Here is a 14,093-nt window from a genome sequence, read left to right on the forward strand (position 1 = left end):
GAATTGGCTGGTTTTTACCACTCACCAATAATCATGATTTTTTTAAGTGATCTTTGTCGATAGTCCATAAAGAGAACAACCGGTTGTCTGGCCCTTGCACCTGTTCAAGTGGGTAAGTTTCAGCTCCTTAAAGGTGAGATATTTTCCCATGAGAAATGTAACAGCTCTTTAAGGAAGGAGTGTAGTTTACAGGGCAGAAGAGATGGCAGCCTCCCACACTCCTAGAGTCCTCTCTTAATTTTCTGCCTGGCTTTTTAACGTGAGCTTGCTCTGAGAATTAATCACTGTTTCCCTTCTGTCCCCCAAAATGGGATGACACAGAACTTCTTTTTTGGCAAAACAATGAAAGACCCAGAGCAAAAATGTTTCCTATGCGTGAAGCTTGATTATATAAATACTATTTCAACGTGTTTACTGCATCTCCGATTAGTATGATTTAACTGATAGATTGAAGGCATCTTCCTTAGTGTAATTAATATTTGTGTTGTAAATAAGCTCTTATGCTTGGACAGATCTTAATAGCAGATTTAAAACACAGTAAGAAGACTAAGGATATGTCACTGATGGAAGAGATAAAATTGGGCCTCCTTTTTTTCACTATTCTGAGTTTAAATAAATAGCTCTGTTTTCCAACATTATTGCTACCTCTTAAGAACTGATGTTTTAGCTTGAAAGACTGCCTATATTTTTTAAGGTATATTACGGATCACATTCATTTCCAAATTCAGGTCTTAACTAGCTCATAAATCTGTGAGAATGAAGTGTCTTCATTAATAACATTCTCTATATTTTTAGAAATTTGCAACCTAATATGGCAAATTGGGATGCAGTTTGCAGATTTAGGATTTATGAAGTTTACACTGATGCAACTAATGTATTACTTCTGGGTAGAGATGATATTTGCCTGTGGTTAGCCTGAAGCAAATTTTAGGAAAGTATTGTTCATTTCTTCCCTCCTTTTGTGCTGACATGCTAAGTGATATACACGGAAATTGTGTGCACTACTTGTGCCCTAGTCTGAAGAACTGCTTGTGGGCAAATTTCATTAGTGCTTGATTAGTACTTGTGCTAATTAACCAGGCACAATTTTGCCTCCAGTCATAGTATGATGAGTTAAGGCTGGACTGAAAATGTGGCCCTAAATGCATGTGTTGGAAGCCCATAAAGCCCATACAATCCCATAGAGAATTCTCACTTGACTCCCCCATTAATGGTCTGAAAAAGTAGAACAGAACACTCTGTTTCCAGTGCAATTTGAGTTCACCCAGTTATGTGATATGTTAATGTTTAGATTAAGCAGATGGCAAGGAAGGCAGTTGTTAGTTGAGGATTGTTTTTCCCTTTCTGCATATTATTTTCAAACAGTTTAAGAGGGAAGTTACTTTACCTCTCCCTTTGCATCCCCTTGAGTTAAAAAAACAAAACAAAACAAAACAGAAACCCCTGGTTGTATTATTATCATCCTATGTGCTCAAGTGCACTCATCTTATTTGGGATGTGATATAACAGTGGTTTCCAGTGTTTGGTGAGGTTTTTGCTATTTATATTATTTCAAAGAAAAGGGAGATAGGGCCTGGCTGAGGCAAGGACAGGAGAGGAGGTAAATTTGGAAACAAAAGCTGCTTGGAACAGAAGAGCAGATGTTATGCCTCTATCTACATCTCTAATTTTCTCCTCAGGGTTGGCAATACTGGCCCTGATTCTCCTACTTATTTCTGTGGTCTTCTTCCTCCTCCTCCAATTTCACCTGCCTTCTCCAAACCTCTTTTCCCTCATACTACTTCCCTTGCAATTTTGGAATTTTCCACATTAAAGTTTTACATACTATATACTGTGGCATCTTAGTAACTTTATTTTAAAAACCTTTAATAACTTTCAGAATTCCTCCAAGCTTGCCCAGCTCTCACAAATGAAAAGGTGGAGTTTTAAATATCAGGTTATATCATTTATAGAATCATTAAATTTTTTTTTTTTTTTTTTTTGCCGTACGCGGGCCTCTCACTGCTGTGGCCTCTCCCGCTGCGGAGCACAGGCTCCGGACGCGCAGGCTCAGCGGCCATGGCTCACGGGCCCAGCCACTCCGCGGCATGTGGGATCTTCCCGGACCGGGGCACGAACCCGCGTCGCCTGCATCGGCAGGCGGACTCTCAACCACTGCGCCACCAGGGAAGTCCCTAGACTGACTTTTTTGAATGCAACTCCTGGCTAAGGTAGGCTCCAGGGCAGCTAGGCTCAGTTGGATGAAGTGGACAAATCTGCCAGCCTCTCTTCACTTGTATGCATCTTCTTTCTCCTTCTCTAACCCGGGGATGTGTCCCTCCTTTCAGCCAGGACGACCCCTCACTGGTCTCTGGATGTTATTACCCTCCTGCATTCTCAAGAACATCAGTTACTCCCCACCATTTTCTGTCTTGCAAATTTTACTTCTCTATTAGATTATTCCCCTTGGCCTACAAATATGCAGAATCCAGATGCCTAGACCATGCATATTCTTTCTGATATCACCCTCATTTCTTTACTCCCCCTTTTAGTCTTGACTCTCAAGTGTATTGTCTATGCAAGTCATCTTTGTCTTCATTTTCTTAAATCCCGTTTACCCTGGCCCATTCCAATCTGGAATCTGATTTGTTTAATTCACTGAAACTACTCTTGATAAGGTGATAACATTTCTTGGTAATGACAGATCCAGCTCGTAATGTGTTTTTGTCTTGTCTTTTCAACAGCAGTCTACACAGTAGAGCAGGGACCCAGGCTCTCTGAGTTTTCATGATACCACACTCTCCTGGTCTTCTCCAACCTCTCTAGCTCTTTTATCTTATTCTCCCTTTTGGTCAGAAATCAATGTCTATTTTGTTCACTGTATTTTGTATAATGTCTAGTACTGGGTCTGGTGTATAGTAGGCTCTCAAGAAATATTGGTTAAATGAATAAATTAAATCGTTTCAGTTCAATGAGAATCATGTTTTTCCCTCTAGAGATGAGCTGTGCAATACGTGGTCACTAGCCATATGTGGTTATTTAAATTTGAATTAATTAAAATAAAATTATATTAAAAATTCAGTTCTTCAGTCGTACTGGACACATTTCAAGTGCTCAATCGCCACATGTGACTAGTGACTACCATACTGGACAGTGCAACTTTTTAGAATACTTCTAACATTGCTGGGAGTTCTATTGCCTAGTGCTGTTCTAGAGAGTTTAAATTTAACTGCTGGCGCCTGAACCGCATACGTCATAGAGTCATGCAGAAATTGGTCAAATGATTGGATGATTCTCTCTACAGTCTTACAAAAACACACAGAACAATTGCTCAACTAGGACAGAGGGACATTTTAAGCATTATGAAGCAAGGGAGTGTAGCATCCTAGTTAAATGTGTGGGATTGGTGATGGAGAGATTTGAAGACGAGTCCTGTTATACCACTTGACAGGTATATGTAAAGAGCAATGGTTCCATCTGTTTTGCCTTTCTGCAACTCCATTTTCTTAACTGTAAAATGGGTTAAGACTAATACCTTTCTCATAGGCTTGTTGTAGAAATTAAAGAGATTGATGCATTTAAAGTACTTAATATTGTCCCCAGCACAAAGTACAAGCTCAATAAACGACAGCTAGTATTATTATTGCTGTTGTTATGTTATATATATCTTCAGGCGGAAGGCACATACTCACACTAGTGTCCTTCCATTTCAATCATGCCATTGAACCCTAGTGTCTCTTTTTAAGGCATACCAACACTGAGTAAGGGGGTCATACATACTAGGCAAACATATTAGCAGAACAGGATTGAACTGAGTTTTAAAGCATAGGATTCACCTGGCAAAATTTGCTACAGAGTGGATGAAATCTTTTAGAACCATTATGTTTTCAGCTTGGATCTCTGCATGCACCATGACCAGAACTCAGGAAAGCTGTCTGACACAGTTTCCACCAGGAGTCCAGAGCTTCTTCCAGAGCTACAATGTCAGATATTTCTTCTCCCTGGGCTGACAAGCACAAGGAAATGCTGTTGTTTTTCCTCAGTTGGGAGAGTCCCTAACGGAATATAGCATGGATTTGTCAGTGCTTCTCTCATGGATCCTTTGTGTTTCTCTATATTCTCCAGTCAGTTCCCTGTAACATGTGGGTAACTACCCACAATTTTCGGTTGCATCCCCAGAATGCTGGAGAGTTAACCAACCTGTCTTTCAGGGATGACAGTCTCTTAAGAAGCACTTCTGCAGGGACTTGTCATTTGCAGTTTGACATTTCTGACTTACTGTGCCCCATAAGCACGAATTTGAACATTTCTTTAGGAAGGATTTACATTTCATGAAATCTTAGAATGTCTGATTATCATTTGTGGTCTCAGATTCATATTTTCTTTCTTATAGAGACTTACTCAGCCCAGATCAGCAGCAGTTCCTATGAAGGGAATTGGTCTGCCAGGTTTGAACATAGAAAGTGGCTCTGACACACCTGTTTAGGGATTTACTAATTTCACAAGTGCAGTCATTTGAGCAAAATCACATGTGAAACACTTTGTTTTTTTAAACATCCATTAGCAGCAAAAGCCTTGACTGCCTCTATTCCCACCCTCTATAGCACCAGACCCAGCTGCTATTAGTAGATTCCATTAATGAGCTGCTTCATTTTCAAAAGTTCTTTTGGTCAGCTGTTCATAAATTAGAGTGTTTTAATTCAATTTGATATCTACTGGAAACAGAAGATTGATTCAATTTTGCATTGTCTTTTATTTTGTTCACATGTGATTATAAATGACTAATTTCCATATTTCCAGCATTCCCATCACCTTCCTGATCTCTGTGCCTGCTTAGTTCATTGGGTTAGGACTTGAAGCCAATGGGACCTCCAGCCCATGTAACACAAAGCCCCTCTGACCTTGCCTGATGGCACTGTCACAAGCGGGACAACAGAACATCTGTATAGATCACGGCAAACCTTTTTGGAAACACAGCTCCAGGGCTTGCCCTTCTCAAGATGCGTTAGTGCATCATTTTCCTTTGTAAATAACAGCATATTCTTTAGGTTTTAACTGCACAAAATTGGATTTACAATTGAATTGCAGGAAGACTTTTTAACCGAGCATCACGAAAGGTAGTTTTCTAAGTCAGTGAAAAAAGATTAACTTGTAAACCTTTGACTCTTTCCTACAATGATATTTCCATCAGTACTCACCTTAAAAAAGCAGGTAATTTTATGATTTGAAGCATATGGAATGTTATTTATATAGAGCTAAGAGATTAAAAAGATAAAATGGTTTCCCTCTCTATTGCTGAAATAACCAATGAAAGAGAAGAAGGGCTGACAAACAGCAGTTTGCTTCCCATAGAGAATATATTAAGTACCCTTGATAATGATAATGTGAGTTCCAGGGACGAAGAGTTAGTTCATTTAAATGATTATTACTTTTTCTCACTTGCATTTTTTTCTTCCACAGTTATTTTTTTGTGTTTTTCTTTGAGCCACAGTTCCGTCCTTACTAAGTATTTACAATTTCTTTCAAGTGAGATCAAATGGGATTGCACTTCCTGTTTCTTGGGGGTTGGCTCCACCATTGAAAATTATGGGTGCCAAGCAGAAAGAATCGCGTAACTAAAGGGAGATTTCTCCCTTTAGAAGGAAAAGCTTCATTTTAGTTGAAAGGGAAAGACAATGCAGCTGTTTTGAGTAGCTTACATCTTTAGAAATGCTAATGAATGTGATTGAATTTCACTGAAAGTGGGGCTGAACAGTTCAAGTCAAAAAGAAAAAGGAGTTTTGAGGAACTAGTCTCATTTAGAGACAAAGATCTTATTTACAGTAACTTTATCCTAAGATCTCCATTTGCGGTGCTCCTAATTTAAAACTATAAAGCCAAAGCTAAAATGTTCACCTAAGCTTCTGGCTCTTATCAGTTCTCTCCAAATGTCTTTTTTGGGAAAAGTATTGTTCTCAAATAATAAGTTCAGGAAATTTGGTGTCAGATTTTGCTAGCCCATCGTTGTTAACTGATAGGGAGTGTGAAATGAAGAAACAATGCAGACAGGAGAGGAGACCTTGCCCTTGCAGGGGAGCAAAATTTGCCATCCCAAATATGTCTCTTTGGTACAAGGATTATTTTAGGCTGATTATTTTAAAGAAGCAGAAGACTCAGGAAGCCCGTCTTTTTACCTCCTTCTTAAATGCCTGAAAGAATTTATATAAAGGACCTGGTCCAGGAAGAGCACAATCCTCTGAGATATCTACACAGAATCTGGGCTAGGTGTGGTAAGAGGGAACTTGGCAGGGCCTGGAGATCAAAAACTCTCTGTGGCTCATAGTCTCTGCGTGGTCCAGCAATTATTTGTTTACCAAACATTTGCTCTTTTCCATCTTCCTGTGATTGCCTTCCTTTCCTTGAAGTCCCAGATCACTACCTCCTTCTCCTTGGTCCAGGATGACACATACACCTCATTTTATCCGACTGCTCTGGAATCTCTCATGTTCTGATTCCCCATATGTACGTAATTAAATTTGTTTTTTCTCCTGTTTATCTGTCTCATGTCAATTTAATTATTAGGCCAGCCAGAAGAACCTCCAAGGGTAGAGAAAACTTTTTTCCTTTTCCAACACTCCTATTGAAGAACTCTGGTGAACTTGAGAGCAGTGGAGATGTGTAATTACCTAGGATTACAGTTGTTATTCTTCATTATATGTGCATTTTTAAGGATAACAATTGATCTATCCATCTAGGCAACAAGCTCTCCGTATTTTAGGGATTTGGAGGGAAATTTTAGATATCTACAAATGGTAAACTTAGCCTGTTTCAGAATGTTAGGTTTCCTGCAGAGAAGCTGCTCGTGCCTGGGTGGTAATGAAGCATCCAGAATAAAAGATGGCAGGGAAGATAGAAAGTAACCTCTGATCATCTTAACCTAACTCAGGCCCATCTCCCTGACTTCCTGTCCCATGTTTCTCTTTTGGACATGCTTTCTTTGTCCTTTCCTCCATCTTTTCCATTATCTGAATCAGTTCAGAGTCAGTAAAATAAAATATAGGGATTGTTTGCTTCGATCTGCCCCTTGATGTTAGGGACTTTTGTCTGTTTTTAGGTGTTTTTGACACTGATGGAACACTGACACTTAGAAGAGTGCCTGGCCCTGAATAAATGTTTGTGAAGAAATATGAGAGAAATCTTGCTGTTAACTTGCTATGTCTCCTTTATCCTGCCAATAGGGCATAGTTGGAGTATTGTAGCCAGGAACATCTGGCTTTGAGAGGGATCACGTAGTCTCCTTGTGTCTGCATATGTTAAGAGCTCAGTGAATACTGAAGGAAAGAAGGAAGGAGAGGAAGGAAAGCAGGTAACATTTAGCTTCAAACAAGTTGACACCAATCTACTGGTTTGGGCAATAACCTAAGAAAAATAACTCAGATACCGAGGATGAGCATGTGATTATATCTTCAACATAAATATGTAAAGTGCTCCCCACATTTTGGACAAATGCATTTCTTAAAAGTAAGTGCAGCTTTGCTTTATCTGTTTTGAATGCTAGGGCTGTAATTGTCTCTTTGAATATACTAGCATTTTGGCCTTTGGTAGCACTGCAGGAAGAGGTATAGTTGTGTCAATTGTTAAGTATATTGAAGAAGATCCTTAGAAGAATTTCTTAGTTTAGGTAAAGATATTTAAATGGAAATATTTGTCCACATTATACTGAAACTTAATATGAGTAAATTTAAACTTAAATCTACATGCAGTGAGGTTGGGGATGTATGTTCCCTGCCTAAGAGAAGTTTCATTGTACCAATTATTCATTTTTTTGTCCATTCATTCACTCACTGAACAAACACAAGAGTCTACTAGGTATAAAACACATTGTGATAGACTAAAGGGAGAAGGAATGCATGCAGAATGATTTTCATTCTCTTTCAAAATTCAGTGTTTTATACTCCATCTTAAAATCCATTCAGTCTGTTAGACTCTACATTTTAATCAGACTTAGTCATTTTCATCAATGGCTCTGATGGTGGAATTGAGAACATGCACTCTACAGAGGCATGTATGGTTTAGTTGGGTGAGCCTGCATTGGAGAATAGATTTAGAACTATATGCTCTTGACAAAATGAAGATATGGAAGGAAGTTAAGAGACCAAAAATCATCAGGAAAAAGTCACGCATCTGGGAAACAAACGGATAGGCCTAGGCACTGGCTGCCTGTGTCTATGGGTGAATATGCCTGGAAAGACCCAACAGGCAAAGGGACATGATCAACTGGAAGCAGATGGGCAATTCAGCAAGCATGCCAATGGTCAGAACAAGAACAGAGGGATCTCAGAGTAATCTTCCTTAACAGAGAGTGGCAGAGCACCTGAGAAGAGGGATGCATTGGGTAGGGTCTAGGATTGGCTTCTCTCTTCAAGGGCAAACATAATAGGATAAATTGGGGAGAATTTGAGTGGTGATTCTTATCTAGTGCAGGAAAACAAAATATAAATCAAACAGATACTCCTAATACATTGCAAGAATCTTATTAACTTGTTAAATAATTTTGCCTTTCATGCCTGCTTATAGTCATTTATTCATATCTACTTTTTGATCAGATTGACTAAGTGGAGGGATGAAAAGAGGATTGAAGAGGGCAGGAATGTTATATATGCTAAAAGAGCTTTGGAGAAAGGAACCCCTCGTTCCAGAAATACATGTTATTTAGCCTGGAAAACATGTTGAATTTAGATATGAAAAATAGCCAAATTCTCATTGTAGTGATGATAGGAAGGGCCATTGTACTACATGAAGGTAAACAACAGTTAGAAATGTTGGATTATGGCATCCCATCTCTAGCTGTCTTTAAGAACCTAACTCTTGCCTTACATACTGTTTTACCAGGGACACAGAAGCACATACCTGATGTCGTGTAGACATTCTTTACAACCCTGTGATTTTTGTCAATTGGACATCTTGGGAAACAACATCAGAAACCAGAGATAACTGAGCTTGAGAAACAACAAGAGTGAAAAGCAAGGTCAAGGGTCGGGACAACAGAACCCAAAAGCAGGGTCGAAGTGTCTGCCTCCTGCACCTGATAAGATGCCTGTGACCACATAGGCACACTGTCCTACATGAGGCTCTGGTGGGCCAACACGCTATTGGACAGAATGCAAACAAGAGTGTGTTTACATAACAACCTCATCTACATTTGATCTCTTTGTCTAGAACAGTCAAGCGAAATGCTCAAGCATTTGTTTCCATCACTGGATAGGAACAGATCCTGCTTAACCTCTGTAAGTCAACCTAAGAGGTTGCCCTGGCTTTGTTGTATTCAGATGTCTTTGGAAAGCTACCTTGGTGTTTGGAGCTGCTGCCAACCTTTTTCAATATAAATTAAAAGTCACAAGGCTTTGCCACTTCTCCACATGTGTTAAAGAGTTGCAAAAAGCCATCCTGAGTTCAATTTCCTTAAAGACTCCTTTTTATTATTCACATTAAAGCTGTCAATTCAAAAAAGCCTTGTTATAAATGGATTAATTTATGGCAAGATTGTTGATTGACAGGAAAAAGTTTGTTATGTATGGATTTGACATCACAACCATGCATAGCCAATTTTCCCACTAACAGCCTCTTTATGGAAGAATTCTTCCAGTCACATTGCATAAACAGCTGTTGGAAACACCTTTGCATCGATCATTTGTAATAGTTTATTAAAGTGGTACCTGGCAACATGTCTATATAGTTAAAGCCTTGCTCATTACCAAACCCCATTTTTCAGGAGTTTATTACTCAAGCTTTTCAAATCACATCAAACTCAAACCTCACATGTGAGCCTTCACTTAGGCATTGTTTCTTTTGTTAGTGAAGGTTCCAAAGCAGGGACCTCATTTCTTACAGAGTGGCACGGACCTTGATTGATTCTGCATCAGATTTTTGAAAAAAGTTTCTCTTTTTTTGAAATCAGTTTTTCTCTGAAGATGAGTCTTTGAATGCTTATACCTTTTCTTATCTAGAAATAAATATTTATAAGAAAAAGATGTCCTAATTATCATAAGGACACACATGATATTTTAGTTTATACTTTTATGCACTTGTACCATATTTGGAAGCTTCCCTTGATCATTTAGATGTTTGCCATTTTCCCTCCTCTGTTCTAACTGGTTCCCCTTTCCTTGCATAAAAATGCCTCCCAGACTTGTTTTCCTCTTTGTCTTTGAATTGAATGGCAACTCTCCTTCCTTAAAGACTGTACTATATAGCAAGTAAGAAGATGGGCTTATTGAAACTCATGTTGGAATGGCAGCTCTTATACATGCCACATGATCCTAGGCAAGTTATTTTGCCTATGTGATCTCTTGTTTCTGTTTCTTCATCTAAAAAATAGGGACAATAATAGTACCAATTTCTTAGTGTTGTTTTAAGATCTAAATAAGCTAGTATGTGTAAAGGGCTTGACATGCTGTTTGGCACATAGTGAGAGCTTAAGAGATGGTTACTCTTGCCCTACTAATATAGAGCAAGGTAGAATTCGTAGCTGACACTAAGTCTCTTTCATCCTTGGATTCCCTTCTAGGTTTCTTCTGGGGTCAGGGCACATTTTCTTACAAGTATTGATATCCTTTAGCTCCTGCATAGGATATTGGCAGCTCCTTTTGGCAGCTTCAGTGGCATTGATTCTTCCTACACCAAACCTGGTTTATACTGGAGCTTCCTCAGAGTGGGTAGAGGAGGAAGGTTCATAATGAACTGTGATACTCTATTACCCTGGATAAGACCCAGAGCATATGAAGAGCTAAAGGAGCCAGCTGGCTCCCCAGCAAGCCCTGGTTCTGCCAAGACCCACTGATTCCTGATGAGGAAGCAAAGAGGAAACACTGGTGCTGGGAAGAGAGAGGAGGGCATTTACCCCCAAGATTAGAAAGTTATTGGCTTAAGCAAATTGTGAGGATTGAAAGAGCTAATGAATGCTTTGAAATCCATTGAGAATGATTCTATTAATATCCATTGTATTAGTTTGTCATTTCTAATCTCTTGGGTACTGGGCCCTTGAACAGGATGAAAGCAAACTTTCTTGGCAATGATTTAGAGTCCCTGAACTGACTTCCGGATCATACTCACGCACTGCATGCAAAACACTGTGCTAGGCTTCCTCCAAAATGATCAGACTTCCACAGCTGGATTCCTAAAAAAAAAAAAAAAAAAAGCTGATGCCACAAATGTTGCTGGTGAAAAACAAATCATGTAGAGTTTATTTCTTTTCTTTTCCCTTTTTAAAAAGTTTATTAAGAATGAAAAGTCCTCTGCAGCTTGACTTTACTTGTTATTTTCCCAGATATTTAATAGGAGATATTCATAGGCAAAGAAACTTTTTCCTGCCCAATGCAGTATTTTTCCTTCTGTCCTCACAAGACTGTTGCTATGTGTGTCAGTTATAGAGAGTACATCACCCTCCTCTCTTCAGAAGATGTTCCTTTTGCTTCTGGTGAAAATAAAAATTCTCCTCCTAGTATACATGCAAATTCTAATGAGATATGTTTTTTTTTCTTTTTTTTTTTTGCGGTATGCGGACCTCTCACTGTTGTGGCCTCTCCCGTTGCGGAGCACAGGCTCCAGATGCGCAGGCTCAGCGGCCACGGCTCACGGGCACAGCCGCTCCGTGGCATGTGGGATCTTCCCGGACCGGGGCACAAACCCGTGCCCCTGCCTCAGCAGGCAGACTCTCAACCACTGCGCCACCAGGGAAGCCCATGAGATATGTTTTTGTTTCTGAAAAATATCACAAAGTAGATAGAAAATGTCGTGACATATTTTCACAATTACCAAAAATGCTCATATAAAGCAGCAGGCAATTTTTGGAGTCACCAAGAAAACTATATGCAATAAGTAATGTCCAAAATTATGACTTTGAACATTGTTGCTTTAATATATGCACTTGAGGATTATTTTATTTTATTTTCATGAGAATCCAACTTCAAATAAATAGAACTAATCAAACCAGACAGGTCTTACCCATTGCAGTATTTAAAAGGACTTGTAGAGGCCCAGGGGTTGGGGGTAAAAATAAAACAAAAATAAACAAATGAGACCTAATTAAACTTAAAAGCTTTTGCACAGCAAAGAAAACCATAAACAAGACAAAAAGACAACCCTCAGAATGGGAGAAAATATTTGCTAATGAAGCAACTGACAAGGATTAATCTCCAAAATATACAAACAGCTCATGAAGCTCAATTTCAAAAAAATAAACAACCCAATCAAAAGATGGGTGGAAGACCTAAATAGACATTTCTCCAAAGAAGACATACAGATGGCCAAGAGACACATGAAAAGTTGCTCAACATCACTAATTATTAGAGAAATCCAGATCAAAACTACAAAATTACCTCACACCGGTCAGAATGGCCATCATCAAAAAGTCTACAAACAATAAATCCTGGAGAGGGTGTGGAGAAAAGGGAACCCTCTTGCACTGTTGGTGGGAATGTAAATTGATACAGCCACTATGGAGAACAGTATGGAGGTTCCTTAAAAAAGTAAAAATAGAACTACTATATGACCCAGCAATCCCACTACTGAGCATATACCCTGAGAAAACCATAGTTCAAAAAGGCACACCCCAATGTTCATTGCAGCACTGTTTACAATAGCCAGGACATGGAAGCAACCTAAATGTCCATTGAGATGAATGCATAAAGAAGATGTGGTACATATATACAATGGAATATTACTCAGCCATAAAAAGGAACAAAACTGGGTCATTTGTAGAGATGTTGATGGACCTAGAGTCTGTCATACAGAGTGAAGTCAGAAAGAGAAAAACAAATATTGTATATTAATGCATGTATGTGGAATCTAGAAAAATGGTACAGATGAACCTATTCACAGGGTAGGTATAGAGACACAGACGTAGGGAATGGATGGGTGGAAACAGAGCAGGGGGTGGGATGAATTGGGAGATTAGGATTGACGTATGTGCACCGCCGTGTGTAAAACGGATAGCTAGTGGGAACTTGCTGTATAGTGCAGGGAGCTCAGCTTGGTGCTCTGTGGTGATCTAGATGGATGGGGGTGGGTAGGGAGGTCCAAGAGGGAGGAGGTATATGTATACATATAGCTGATTCACATCGTTGTACAGCAGAAACTAACACAACATTGTAAAGCGTTAAATAAATAAATAAAATTAGAAAAATAAAAGGACTAGAAATTCATGAGCTCTGCTATCTTGATACTATTTGGTGATCTGCTCTCTTGTGATATCATTCCCCACAATGACAAAAGGCAAGAAAATAAATGTGCTTTAACATTATTCCAAAAAGTACTCAGGAGATAGTAAATTTTTTTAGATGAGGTAGGTTGAGAAGATCGGCATTTTTCAAAGACTGATGTGTACCCCTCTGATTCTGGCAACACCACCATGCTTTGAATCCCATTTGGACTGGTTGGGAGGAAAATCATGGCTAATCAAAATATTCATCAGTTTCATCCCCTTTAGCTTGGTGGACTGATGGAATTACCAGAAGGAGGTCATCTCAAAATCTTTTGCTGGATGAAATCATTGCATTTGACATCTGGGGGCACATCCCATTTTCATGACTATTTGAGGATATCCCAAAAGGCAGCACTGGGAGGTATTTGGACCGAGAATGATTGACAGTGTCTGTAAGTACTTATTATGTCAAGGCTTCAGCTCGTCGATTGATGGGAAATGATGTATAATAAATTAGAATGATCACACATCATTTCCCATCGATTGAAATGCCAAATCCTTGACGGGGTAATGAGTTATGGCCAATACCACTCACTGTCTTAGGGGGAGATTGATTGCATATCCCTTCATCAATGTGATCAAACAACTAAGAAATCCTAAGTACACATATAGCTCCCAAATTTTATCATTGTTCCAGTGCAGAGCATGAAGGTAGTGTTGCCTCAGTGAGCACTGTATAATGCCGTGTGGGTACTGGAACAAGGGTATTCTTCATCATCTTATGCAGTGAGAGACCCCTCACTCCCTGCAGAAATACAGATACATCCTAAGTGCAGTGAGACTCAATGAAGCACCATTAGCCATCCTAGCTACAACAGAACAAAATAGAAAGGCTCCCAAATCTCTTCACAGAAGCAAAAGGAGGAAGTTGACA

Source organism: Grampus griseus (assembly GCF_964374135.1).
Source record: "Grampus griseus genome assembly, chromosome: 1".
Classification (NCBI taxonomy): Eukaryota; Metazoa; Chordata; class Mammalia; order Artiodactyla; family Delphinidae; genus Grampus; species Grampus griseus.